General features: G+C 38.9%; 1 protein-coding gene and 1 long non-coding RNA gene across 28 annotated transcripts in view; one reads left to right on the plus strand and one right to left on the minus strand.

Moving 5' to 3' along the window:
• Wasl (WASP like actin nucleation promoting factor) overlaps positions 1-13193 on the plus strand; it is a 52178-nt gene that overhangs the window by 4625 nt on the left and 34360 nt on the right. The gene's annotated exons all lie outside the window — the stretch shown is intronic.
• Positions 3946-5080, minus strand: LOC127194460 (uncharacterized). 27 transcript variants are annotated; one of them, XR_007831279.1, is made up of 6 exons: positions 4849-5080; positions 4689-4808; positions 4569-4648; positions 4469-4528; positions 4329-4368; positions 3982-4071 (listed from the first exon to the last, which is right to left on the minus strand). It is a non-coding gene; the product is annotated as an uncharacterized LOC127194460 (long non-coding RNA). The 27 variants fall into 27 exon arrangements; XR_007831276.1 differs by lacking the exon at positions 4329-4368 and having other exon boundaries at positions 3946-4071; positions 4469-4588; positions 4629-4648; positions 4689-4768; positions 4809-5080; XR_007831277.1 differs by lacking the exon at positions 4469-4528 and having other exon boundaries at positions 4549-4648.

Here is a 13193-nt window from a genome sequence, read left to right on the forward strand (position 1 = left end):
CGAGTGTAGCGCTTCTTGAATAAGTATATAGAGAAAGATGTACTTAAAGGGCATCTTCCTGGTGGTGGCCTAAATTAAGGCAGGAGTGGGAGAATGAAAGTGGGAAATAATCTTTCACCTTGAGCAGTGAGGAGAAAAAACACTAAAGTTCACTGGATTTGGAGTATACAACCATGAAAAGTACACTCCTCTGGTGTAGAAAGAAGGTGAGCAGTAAAGTATGCTCATGGGGACCAGATGAGCAGAGGAGACAGGAAGAAGGTAGCCTACCTTGTAAGTCACGGCCGTTCTTAGTTCTGCGGAGTGGGCACATTTCTCAACCTTAGCACCTGCACCTATTAAGAGCTCTTCCTAAAGGATGGTAAAGAATTTCATAGTTGGGTAAACCATTTAAGAGTGGCTGCTACCTGTGAAGCAATTTTAGTAATCTGTAGAAACGTTAAAAAAAAGTTATTATTGAAACTATCCAGTGTTTGTTTACAATTTCCATTGACAGCAAGGAGATTTTAGAGTAAAACTGCTTTGAGTTGGGTAAATCATTTCTAACAATTTTGTTTCAATTTAGTTAAGTATGAAGTCTATGAAGGTGAACGTTTGGGTGTACCTCGCTGCGGAGCTCTGTCCTTGTCCCTCTTAAGCCCATCATGCCCACTGTTTCTGCCACTGGCTGGCCAGGTCTCTTTCTGTTACGACAGTGTTAGATATTTTATTTAAAATCCACAATTGAAAAAGTTATCCTTTATTTAGTGTTAAAATACTACTTACAAATTAATACCAACTTATCCAGTCTGGAATTAAAATCTACTAGAGTAATATAGCAGATGTGGCCAAGACCTTCATTATCGCCAGTGTTAGAATCTGTTGGCAGAAACCCTGAAGTGCTGAATCCCACCTGCAGTGCTGTAGTGCTGAGCACTTTCTGCCATGTAACCAGTACTGGAGCCTTCAGAAGTGACGAGTGCATGTCATTTATTGAGACTAGCTTCAGACTTGTAGTGTAGGTGTGGCTGAACTTTAATTTCCTGTCTTTTGCCTCCCGCTCCAGAGTGAAGGGATTGCACACATGTGCCATCACAGCCCAACCTTTTGGGTATAAAGCATGATGATATATTTCAAGTCTATAAAGCCTGGGAAGACTAAGATTCAGATTAAACACATGCTGATAGTATCTCATTTGTTTGATTTTAGTCCATATGCCACAGATTTTAAATAAATGATTTTAATGGAAGTATGGTGCTAGTCTTTTCAATTATAAGTAGAAAAATTAATTTTAAAAGAGCGATAGTGTCAAGCTTTGTTTTATGTTATTTTGTAGGTGTAAAAGCCACAGCTTGCTTCCTGCGTGTACCAGCGTAGTATTATAAGTGCAGTTTCATTTTTACTGTAAAGCAACACTAGTGTATTCCTACTCACCTTTATAAGGTGTGCACTATTATTTGTAAGTGTAATTCTTACTTGCTTACTAATAATCTAACTGCTAGTAATTATTAATTAGAAGCTGGTTTCTTCAACTGTATTCATAAATGCTGTATAACAAGAAAAATCTCATGTTTATGTACTGTGTCACTGTCAATCCTTATAGAAATAGTAGATGATCTCATCATTTTAATTGTAAAAAATGATAGTGAAAAAAAGCAAATAGAAAACTCCAACCTCACTTTTTAGGTGTAGGTGTGTGACACAGTGGTAACTTGGCTAGCATATGGCAGGTTTGGGTTCTCAGGATGGCCAAAAATTGTCAGGAAAACTTCCTTTGCAAAGTTGGGTCAAGTGAAAGATATGTCGTGAGGTCACACGTTAATTATAATTGCCGTTTGACTCGGTGTCCTCGACTCCAGGGTTCCTTTGTAGTAGCAATTTGTTTACACTTACTTTTAACTTGTCATTGAAGATTTACTAAGGGAGTCACACCTATAACAGCGATGCTTATTAAACAGTTGCTAGATTAAAGTCAAGGGAGAATGAAAAAGAAGCCCAGGAACACATGATAATGTATGGGGGGGGGTATCACAAAGCTATATGCTCAGTAACAGTTTAAAAGTCTCTTTTTTTACAAAGTTAAACATTTATTTTAGGTTTTAAAAAGCTAGAATTATTTACAGAGAAAATACTTACAGAGAAAATAGTTCCAAATTTAAAAAATAAGGAAGTAAACCCATTACACACTATTGCTATTGAAGTATAGAAGCTTTCAAAGTTACAGAGGAGGTCAGTCTAGCCCTGGTTTGACGTGGCCAGCATCGGGTGGCTTGGCAGATCACTTTCCAGTTCTGTGACAAAATGCCTGACAAGAGCAACTTGCAAAACACAAGGTTTATTTTGGCTCCCACTTTGAAGGTAGAGTTCACCCTGGCAGTCAGAGCAGGTTCAGTGTGACCAGTAAGTCAGTAGGAGGGGGACGGGGCGCTACCTTCTTGCCATGTTTATTTAGCTTGGGAAGCCCCAACCCCTTGGATGTTGCTGTTCTTTTAGGAGGGTTTTCTCCTTTTCCATTAAAGCTGTCTGGAAATTTTCTCACAGGTTCTTGCAGAATGTCAGGGTCAATCCCAGTGACGTTTTCAGGGAACATTAACAAACAGAAGTGGTTTTCTTAAGGAGTTGAAGGACTAGAGAGATGCCTAATTTACAAAAACAAACGAAAAACAAAAGCAAAACCCAGTATTTTACATATTGTACAAATTACCTTTTTTATGTTAGATGTATGCTTCCATGTCCATTTATACCTATTGCGTTCCTTTTATTATTGTATTTAATGCTATATTACTACATTATATGAAGTTATGGTTATATGCAGTCTATTAGCCTCTGTTGATGATAATGCAGGTGCTATGACAAAGTACCACAAACCAGAAGTTTATAGCACAGTGCGTTCTCTCATTGCTCTTGAGCTACAGACCTAAAACAGAAGTGCTACAGAGTGTGTTCCCTCTGAAGAATCAGAGAGTGAACCTGTTTCGTCCCTGTCTCCAGCTTTAGCAGCCCCGGGAATCCTTAGGGATCTTTGACTCCATCCAGTCTCCGCCTTTACAAATGCTGTGGCGTGGTGTGCTCATTCTCTCTTCTCCATAGAGACCCCAGCCGTACTGCATTACGGTCAGCCTTCATGACTCGTGTTAACTTGGTTATATTTGTAAAGACCCCCTTTCCAAGTAGGATTAAGTTCACAGGTGTGAAAGAATTTCAAGGTAGCTTTCTGGAGGACACAGTTCAGCTTAATATCAGTATGTATTTTGGCCTTTTTTTTTTTAAACTTAAGATTTATTTATTTATTTTGCCAGGTGTGGTGGTGCACACCTTTAATCTCAGCACTCAGGAGGCAGAGGCAGGCAGATTGCTGTGAGTCCTAGACCAGCCTGGTTTACAAAGAGAATTCCAGGACAGCCCTGTCTCGGAAAAAAAAAAAAAAAGGAAAGAGCGAGAGAATTAATTAATTAATTTATTTATTTATTTTTCTGCTTGCATGTGAGCCTGCATGCCAGAAGAGGGTGCCATAGCTTATTATAGATGGTTGTGAGCCACCATGTAGCTGCTGGGAATTAACTCAGGATCTTGAGAAGAACAGATAGTGCTCTTAACCTCTGAGTCTTCTCTCCTGCCCTGTATTTTGACTTTCAAAAGGAATTTTCAGTAATGTAATAAACATTCAAATGTGTCCTCTCCAGCATTTATATGGAGTAAGTTGTAAGAAGTAAAGCTAGGACGCAAACATTAAAAGTACCACGTGGGTAGATAACTGCCAAACTGCCCTCAAAACCGTTGTTACAAACCTTTTCATCAGCACTGGATATTTAAAAATTATCTTACTGGTAAAGAATTATCAGATTTGATTTTTAGTTTTAGTGAAAATGAACAGCTTTCCTATCTGTTGAGCGAGCGTATTCTTCTTAGGCTGTTTATTTTATCTTAATGATTTGGAGGATCTCCTGATGGGTATGGAGAAGACTAATGTACCTCCTGTGCAGTCTATGTACCTCCTGTGCAGTCTATATACCTCCTGAGCAGTCTGTGTACCTCCTGAGCAGTCTATATACCTCCTGTGCAGTCTATGTACCTCCTGAGCAGTCTATATACCTTCTGAGAATCTATGTACCTCCTGTGCAGTCTATGTACCTCTTGCAGTCTATGTACCTCCTGTGTAGTCTTTATACCTCCTGTGTAGTCTATGTACCTCCTGTGCAGTCTATATACCTCCTGTGCAATCTGTATACCTCCTGAGCAGTCTATGTGCCTCCTGAGCAGTCTATGTGCCTCCTGTGCAGTCTATGTACCTCCTGTGCAGTCTGTATACCTCCTGTGTAGTCTGTATACCTCCTGTGTAGTCTATGTACCTTCTGAGCAGTCTATGTACCTCCTGAGCAGTCTATATACCTCCTGAGCAGTCTGTGTACCTCCTGAGCAGTCTATGTACCTCCTGTGCAGTCTATGTACCTCCTGTGCAGTCTATGTACCTCCTGAGCAGTCTGTGTACCTCCTGAGCAGTCTATGTACCTCCTGAGCAGTCTATGTACCTCCTGTGCAGTCTATATACCTCCTGTGCAGTCTATGTACCTCCTGAGCAGTCTATGTACCTCCTGAGCAGTCTATGTACCTCCTGAGCAGTCTATGTACCTCCTGTGCAGTCTATGTACCTCCTGTGCAGTCTATATACCTCCTGTGCAGTCTATGTACCTCCTGTGCAGTCTATGTACCTCCTGAGCAGTCTATGTACCTCCTGTGCAGTCTATGTACCTCCTGTGCAGTCTATGTACCTCCTGTGCAGTCTATATACCTCCTGTGCAGTCTATGTACCTCCTGTGCAGTCTATGTACCTCCTGTGCAGTCTATGTACCTCCTGAGCAGTCTATATACCTCCTGTGCAGTCTATGTACCTCCTGTGCAGTCTATGTACCTCCTGAGCAGTCTATATACCTCCTGTGCAGTCTATGTACCTCCTGTGCAGTCTATGTACCTCCTCAGCAGTCTAGCTAGCTACTGAGCTGGTTTTGCATCTTGTATAGACTCCTGAGGAGTTTAATAAGAAGTGACCCCTTGATGTAGAACCACATTGCCTGAAAAAAATTATAGCCTAGAGAGATGCAGTTGTGGGGTTCCTGAAAGTACAAAATAACCAGCCAATTTACTGTAGCCTCCGCCTCTATTACAAGTGATCAGCCGTATGGGAGATACCACAACTAGATGATGGTGACCACTTCTGGGACTAGTAAGAAGACGAAGCTGGAGAGATTGGAAAGTTTAAAAGGAGGGAGCCCCCAGGTCTGTTCTGCAGACACACTGTTGAAGCAAGACACAGAGCTAGGTAGGACCTTGGGGGAAGTGCTTTGTTATGTCAAGATTTTTTATGTAATATATTTACTAGCTTATATTTTCCCTTTTTGAAAATGGTACTTGGTTCTCAGGTGTACTTCAAGCTAATTTTATATTCTCTTCTGTTTCTTTAATTTGCCTTCTTGTCTTAAGTGAGTATAGCTTTACAGTGATGATACAGCTCGATTAGAGTAAGGTTTTATTACACTTCAGTGTTTCCTGTTACTGTATTCTGCTTGTACTTAGTCCTCCGTGGAACTATGCTTTCGTATCCTTCACCAGAAAAATAGTTGTTTGGTTTATAATAGCATTGGATTTTAGGTTAATGCGAAAGAATCAATGCACTGAGGCTTCCTGTTGGTTTTGTTTCTTGTTACTGTGATAAAAGAAAAGACCTTTACAAAAAGCACTTTAGGAAGAACACATTTATTTGAACTCCATTTAGATTATAGTCTATCATACCAGAGAAGTCAAGTCAGCAGATATTTCAAAGAGCTAGTCACAGAGCCACAGTCAAAGGCAGAAAGAATCAATACATGTATGCTAACTGCTCAGCTTGCCTTTTCTATCTTAATTCAGGATCCATAACAGAGACTGTGCTACCTACGTTGAGGTTGGTCTTTTCACGCCAGCTAGCATAACTAAGATTGTCCCAGCAGACGTGCCCACAGGCCGGTCTGTCTGTCAGATCACTCATCTTGATTCTCAAGGGACTGTAGATTGTACCAAGTTGGTAATTAAAATTCAGAATTTCCTTTACCATTTTGTATTTTTCTTAGGTACTAGCCATTTCTTTTAAGTATAAAAGTATTGGACAGATGCACTTGTGTAAGTAATATTTCATATGTATGTGTATTTCATATGTATATTTCATATAGATACTGTGCTGCCCAGAGTTAACAGAGGTCACTGCCTGGTTTCCCCAGTGTGACTAGGCTCCACATGAAGCTGCTTCTTAGTGGCTTGACTTGCATCCTTTTTTATGCATATCTGCATATGTGTATGTATGTCTGCATTTTAAAGGCAGTTTTGTGAAGTACAGATATACCTATCTCATGCTTTTTTTAAAGTACTTTTTTATTATGGAGTCTTAAATGGATGAAAAGAAGAGCGGAGTAAAAAATGTAACACGCACCATGGCCATCAGCAGACAGCCAGCTTGTCGTGATTGCTCTGTCTCCCCTCACTAACCCTTTCCTGCATTGCTTGAAAGGGAGTGATTCTTCAGCATCCTGTCTGTTATCCAGTCATTCTGATGAAGATTTATCAAGATTATTAACTTTTAAAATCATCTGCTTTTGAAATAATTAGATTTTAGTTTCATTGATTCTACTGTTTTGTTTTCTATTTTATTGATTTCTATTCTTGTCCTGCTACTTTCTTGTGCTTAATTTGCATTTTCTGGGTTTCCTTATAAAATTAATTAATTTACTACCTATATTCTTGTTTTTAGAAAGTAAGTATGGGGCTGGAAAACTGGCTTAGCAGTTAAGAGTACTTGCTACTCCTGCAGAAGACCTGGGTTCAATTCCTAGCACCCACATGGCAGCTGACAACTACCTAAATCTCTAGTTCTAGTGGATCCAGTGCCCTGGGCTTTTGCAAGCAATGGTGCACATACATACATGCAGGCAAATACAAATATAATAAAACAAGATTTTTTTTAAAGTAAGAATTTATTGCTACATATTTTCTTCTAAGTACTGTTATCGTGGGGTCTCGCATACTAGTCACGCTGTAGTGTATCAAATTGACCAGTTGTGCTTAAGTTTGCTTTGCTCTTTGACTCTACTTATGAATAATGTGGCTTCTTGTATTTTTTTCCTCAAAAATCTTAAATTATTAGGTGTATAAGTACTTAAAGTTATGTCTTGTTGAAATTGGCCCTTTTGGCATTGTGAAGTGACCTCCTTTGTACCTCAGAGTACTTTTCTCTCAAATCAACTTTGTCTGAAATTTATATCACCACTGGAGCTTCCTTTAGCATAGTTGCAGTCTTTTTGCATCTTTCCTTTCTTAGTCTCAGTGTCTTTATTCCTCGCATTACTTGCAGACGTACTAGTAGGTGTCTTTAATATCTGTGGAAGTGATTTTTCCCTCCACACATAATATCTGCTTTTCTGACTGCTTTTCAGTTTTTTCTGTTACTAGTTGTATTTGTAGTTATATTTGCCTTCGTGTAGTTTGATGTTTTTGTGCTGGGTTTTGTTGCTGTTTTTTTCTTGACCATATGGGTTTATACTACTTTGTCAACTTAGGAGGTTTTTCAGGATTTGTTTTTAAGTGACACGCTTCCCTCATGAACTTCAGTTATACATGACATAAACTGCTTAAAAATTATGCTTTATCTTACTGTTGCTCTGTTCCTTCCCCCCCCCCCCACTTTATGTATAATCTGTTATTATGTAATAAATACTTCATCTGAAGTGTTTAGCTTGCCATTTCGGGCATTATGTTTTTATATCTGGAAGCTTAATTTTTGTGATTCTTATTCCATGTTTCTATATCATGTATAATTTGTGTTTGTTTTGTTTTTGGAGACAGTGTTTCTCTGTGTAACAGTGCTGGCCGTAGATAGAACGGCCTGGCCTCAGACTCACAGAGATCCACCTGCCTCTGCTTCCTGAGTGCTGGGATTAAAGGTGTGTGCCACCACACCTGCCTAACATGTCTAATCTAATGTGTGGAATGCTAGATCGTCCTTTACTAATTGTATCTTAAGGCTAGTTTTTCTTGACTGACTCTTGCCTTCACTGTGGAGCTATGTTCTTGTTTTGTTGTTTTGTTTTTGCTGTTGTTGTTTTGTATTCTTGAGTCTTTAATTAATGCCAAGTGTTGCATGTGTCATCTATCACCCCCATATAAATTTGCTGCTGTCTTAGTTATGGTTCTGTTATTGTGAAGACACACCAAGACCATGACCATGACCAAGGCAACTTATAAAAGAAAGCTTTTAATTGAGGCCTCGCTTACAGTTTCACAGTCCATGACCAACCATCATGGTGGGAAATGGCAGCAGGCAGGCAGGCATGGTGCTGGAGCAGCCGCCGAGAGCTTACATCTTACAGACAGTTGAAGGCAGAGAGATGGAGACTGGCATTGATTGGCCTTTGAAACCTCAAAGCCCACTCCCCAGTGACACACCTCCAATAAGGCCACACCTAATCCTTCTTAAAACAGCTCCACCAGCTGGGGTCTAAGCAGTCAAATATATGAGCCTGTGGGGCCCATTCTCACTCACATTGCCCCAGCTGCCACTGTTTTTACTTATTTAAAAAGCTATAATCATAGTTTAAAAGCTGTTGTCATTGAATGTTACTAATCAAATTACTATCCTTTGTTACATCAATTAAAAATAAAAGATATATTTTCCATTTAGCACTCTTTGTACATATTTGAACTTCTACCTGTCTTGGTTCCTTTTCTTTTTTAAAAAATAAAAGTCACATTAATGTAAGTAATTAAAAAATAAAAAAAATCATATAGCTATATTAATGTAGCTACTCAAACAACTGCTTGCCCAGACCCAAAATCTATACATCTCAACTTTAGCTCCTTTTCTTGTGTCTGTGGTCATAAGCCATCGGCATAAGAGTTTATTTTGGCTCACTCCATTAGGGATAATTGGAGGGAGGTGTCATGCCAGCAGGAACTCAAGGCTGCTGGCCATGTTACATCTCAGTCAGAAAGCAGCACTATAAATGCAGCTGCTCGTCTTTCTTCTTGTTAGGTAGTTGGAGACCCAACCCGTAAGACAAAGCCCCCTGTGTTGGGTAGATAGCACCTAGTTACTCTGATCTAGAAAATACTTGACAGGCATGCCTAGAGATGAGGTTCTGTGGGAATTCTAATTTTTTACTTATTTGTGTTGGGGATGGGAAGGGCACAGTGGGTGTGGAGGTCAAAGGACGATGTAAGGGAGTCTGTTAATTCTTTATGAGCCCCAGGAATGAATTCTTGTCCTCAGGCTTGGCAGCAGGAGCCTTTAACCCATTGAGCCAGCTAGGCAGCCCTTTGTGGCCATTCTAAATCCCAGCAAGTTGACAATCAAAATTAATGATCACAGTAGCCCTATTATTTTCCTACTCTGAAGAACTCTTAACATTTCTGCTAAGTCAGTCTTATTGATAGCAAATTCCGTTAATTTGTGTTAGGAAACTGTTCTCTTTTACTTTTGAGAGAGTTTGCTGGGTATAGAATTCTAGATTGAGGAAGTTTTTCCTAACATAAGTACTTTGTTATTCCTCATGGTTGCATGATTTCTGAAGACAGTTCATTGTAATTCTTGTCCTTATCCTGCACGAGTGAAAAGCATTCTTCAGTATGAACTCTTACAATTATTTGAAGAGCATTTAGTGAGTTCGTAACTTTTGAACCTATCTAATAATTATTATATTTTTTTCTTAGTTTTTGAGAAAGATACAGGGAAATTTATGAGGCTTTTAATCTCTTTGGTTAATTGTATTATTACTATAACTTCATTTGTGACTCAAAGCTCTGCTCATAATACGTGCCAGCCAGTGGCTGTTGGATTTGGCTGTGTGGAACCTGCTGTTGAACTATGTGGAGATCTTGTGCATATACATACACATTACCAGAGGACTCGTGCTAGTGTAGCATTATGCTGACTTTTGCTATCCCAGAAGCTCTCTCAGTTCAACCTGTTCGCTTCTAAAAACAAGTGTCTTCACAGAGTGCTAGGAAACAGCTTAAAGTAATCCAGAAAGTTATGTAAGACACAGCTGTGAGCTTTTGGAAAGGCTCTCATAGCAGTCAAGTGACTTTTTTTTTTCCTTCTTTCCTTCCTTCCTTCCTTTCTTTTTTGTTTTTGTTTTTGTTTTTTTTGTTTTTTTGGGTTTTTGGGTTTTTTTTTGGTTTTTCGAGACAGGGTTGCTCCATGTAGCCCTCGTTGTCCTGGACTTACTTTTTAGATGAGGCTGGCTGCGAACTCACAGAGATCTATTTGCCTCTGCCTCCCAAGTGCTGGGATTAAAGGCGTGCACCACCACGTTCAGCTCTCAAGGACTTATTTTTAAAAATTACTTCTTTCTCATTAAAAATAGTGCTCATTTTTAAAGATTCACTATTGTGGTAGACACTCACTATGTAACTGTTAGACAGTTGAAAGGTGATTAATTCAAACTGAGGTGTTGAGTAGAATCAGGTGTGCTCTGGCCTTCACGACTGAGTATAGAAAGAATGCACCATGCTACATCATTACACTTGATTAATACCAACATGCACAAACTTTGTTTTTATCTAAATAAAGTTGGCTAAAACTCATTTCACTTACTTTGTTTACATAATGAGTAGTTAAATATTTGAAATATCTTACTAAAATCTGTCATTTCTACTTAGCAGTGCATACTTAGGCGGGTTGCACAGTAAAGTCAAGATTAAAGTAGTAATAACCTGTGAATTCATATGCAGAAATAGTAACCAAAATTTTGTCCAAATCTTAACAGATTTTGTTTTACAGGAGTTAGTTAAGTAAATGGCTCCCACACGTACACTTGTTGTCAGCCACACACCAGTAGGCACGCGCATCCACTTTTTATGGGCATTGTATCCTGTCAGTGAGCATGTCGTTGTCAAAGGACATAATTAATATGTGGGTTTAATGCTTCCTGGGGCAACATTAAGTTCCATACATTCCAACACAGTGTTGTGTTATAGGGAGGTGGGTTTATTCAATTTGTGTGTGTGTGTGTGTGTGTGTGTGTGTGTGTGTGTGTGTGTATGTATGTATTAGTCCAACCTGCTTTTGAACCTGTAACTCTTCTACCTCACTTGACTTAGCATTGCCAAATGTATTACATGATAGGTTGTGCCTCTTGTAATGATATCCTGGTGTGTCCTTTGTAGTTCTTGATAGTTCCTAAATCCCATGTAGTAGCAAGCAAATATAAGGACCAAGATTCTTTTATTCTATGGAAATATTCACATTTTACTAAATACTGGAGATGGTCTTTTGAGCATTCTTAGAGATATATAATTTTTAAATTAAAATGGACAAATCAGATGGATATAGCAATATACTTTCAGTAAAGTTTGTGCCCTTTTCTTGTTTCTTTCCTTAAAAATAATTGGTAAAAATGAGCATCACTTAGTTACTTTGAGGTAGGATGTATCAAACAAAGAAGAAATTCATGTTCTGTAATTTGCCATATGAATCAGGCAGGCAGATCTGTGAGTGTGAGGCCATCCTTGTCTCACCTAGCAAGTTCCAGGGCAGCCTGAAAGAACTATGTAGAAAGATGTTGTCTAGAAAGAAGGAAGGAAGGAAAGAAAGAAAGAAAGAAAGAAAGAAAGAAAAGCGAGCAGGCAGACCCAGGAAGATGAGTCAGGATAAGGGCTGGAGTTCAGTTTTGGATCCCCACTGCTCACATAAAAGCTGAGCTGGCCTGTCACTAATCCCAGTGCTAAGGGGTGGTGGTGGGGGCAATAAAAGAGAGAGATGGAAACAAGAGAAACAGGATCCCCGCAGCAAACTCTTAGTCAGTAAGCTCACAGGAAAGGCATTGGAGAAGGCACTCAGCGTCGACTTCTGGTGTCCATGTGCACACACATTGGCTTGTCTGCTGTTTGTAATGCTGTATAGTCATTTTTTGTGTATTTGATCATATGGCAGCATGGCTCACTGGTTAAGAGCACTTGACTTTTCTTCCAGAGGTCCTGAGTTCAATTCCCAGCAACCACATGGTCTCACAACTGTTTGTTCTGATGCCCTCTTCTGGTGTACATGAGGACAGAGAACTCACATACAGAAAATATGTGAATAAAAAAGAAAAAGAAAGTCCTGTCTCAAGAAATATGTGCTTCTAACAGTGTGTCACCTAGGTTGTTCCAGTGATTTCTTTTGGCTGGCTACTCATTTTAATTATCATAAAGACTACTTTTTTCTTTTTTAAAAAATGTTTTGTTTTGTTTTGTTTTTTTTAATTTCTAGAGAACATGGCCTATGCTGAACTCACAATGACAGTCTCTCACTACAAGTTTTGTGATTTTAAGTTTCTCTGTTTAATCTTACTCACCTTTTCCCTTTCATACAGAGTACAGTAAAAGAATCCTATGGGGTGATTGTTGGAAATTTTCATTTCAGGTTCAAGTTTTTTCTATTTGCTAATGCAAATACAGCACAGTTAATTAAGCTTCATTGAATTGGAGCCTTTTCACTTGTTTGATGGACTTAATTTGTCCTATTAATTTGTGCTTTTAGATTTTTACTGTTTAGTATAACATTGATTTGATTATTGCATACTTATCCTAAATCTTAAAATCAGTTATAAGTCAGCTTTTTTTCTTTCTTTCTTTCCTTTCTTTTCTTTCTTTCTTTCTTTCTTTCTTTTTTTTTTTTTTTTTTTTTTTCTAGTTAAGGCTTTTTGAACATCCATCTAAATTGTATAATTTGTCTCTCAGGCCTTTTCAGAAGTTTGATTGGCATTGTGATAATCTGCTCATCAGCCAAGGAGAACAGCTGTTACAACAATGCAGAGTCTTTTGGTTATGAACAGAACATCTCAGTATTTACTTTTCAAAATTCATTGTTGAAGCCATGTATGGTAGCATGTAACCCCAGCACTCTGGGAGGTAGAAGCAGAGGATCTCTTAAGTTTGAGGCTAGTCTGGTCTACAAAGTGAGTCTAGGATATCCAAGGCTACAGAGAGAACCTCCCTGTTTTTTGGGGGGCGGGGAGTTCATTGTTGGTGTAGGTGGCATTTATTTCTTTTTTGTTCACTAATATATTGTATTACACACTATCCTTCAACCTTGTATCCTTCAACCTAACTAAATTCAATAATTAGTTCTAGGGGATACAGAAATAGTTCAGTGGTTAAGAGTGCTTGCAGCTCTTGAAGAGCTGAGTTTGGTTCCTAGCATCAGGGGA

This window comes from Acomys russatus, chromosome 10, assembly GCF_903995435.1.
Source record: "Acomys russatus chromosome 10, mAcoRus1.1, whole genome shotgun sequence".
Classification (NCBI taxonomy): Eukaryota; Metazoa; Chordata; class Mammalia; order Rodentia; family Muridae; genus Acomys; species Acomys russatus.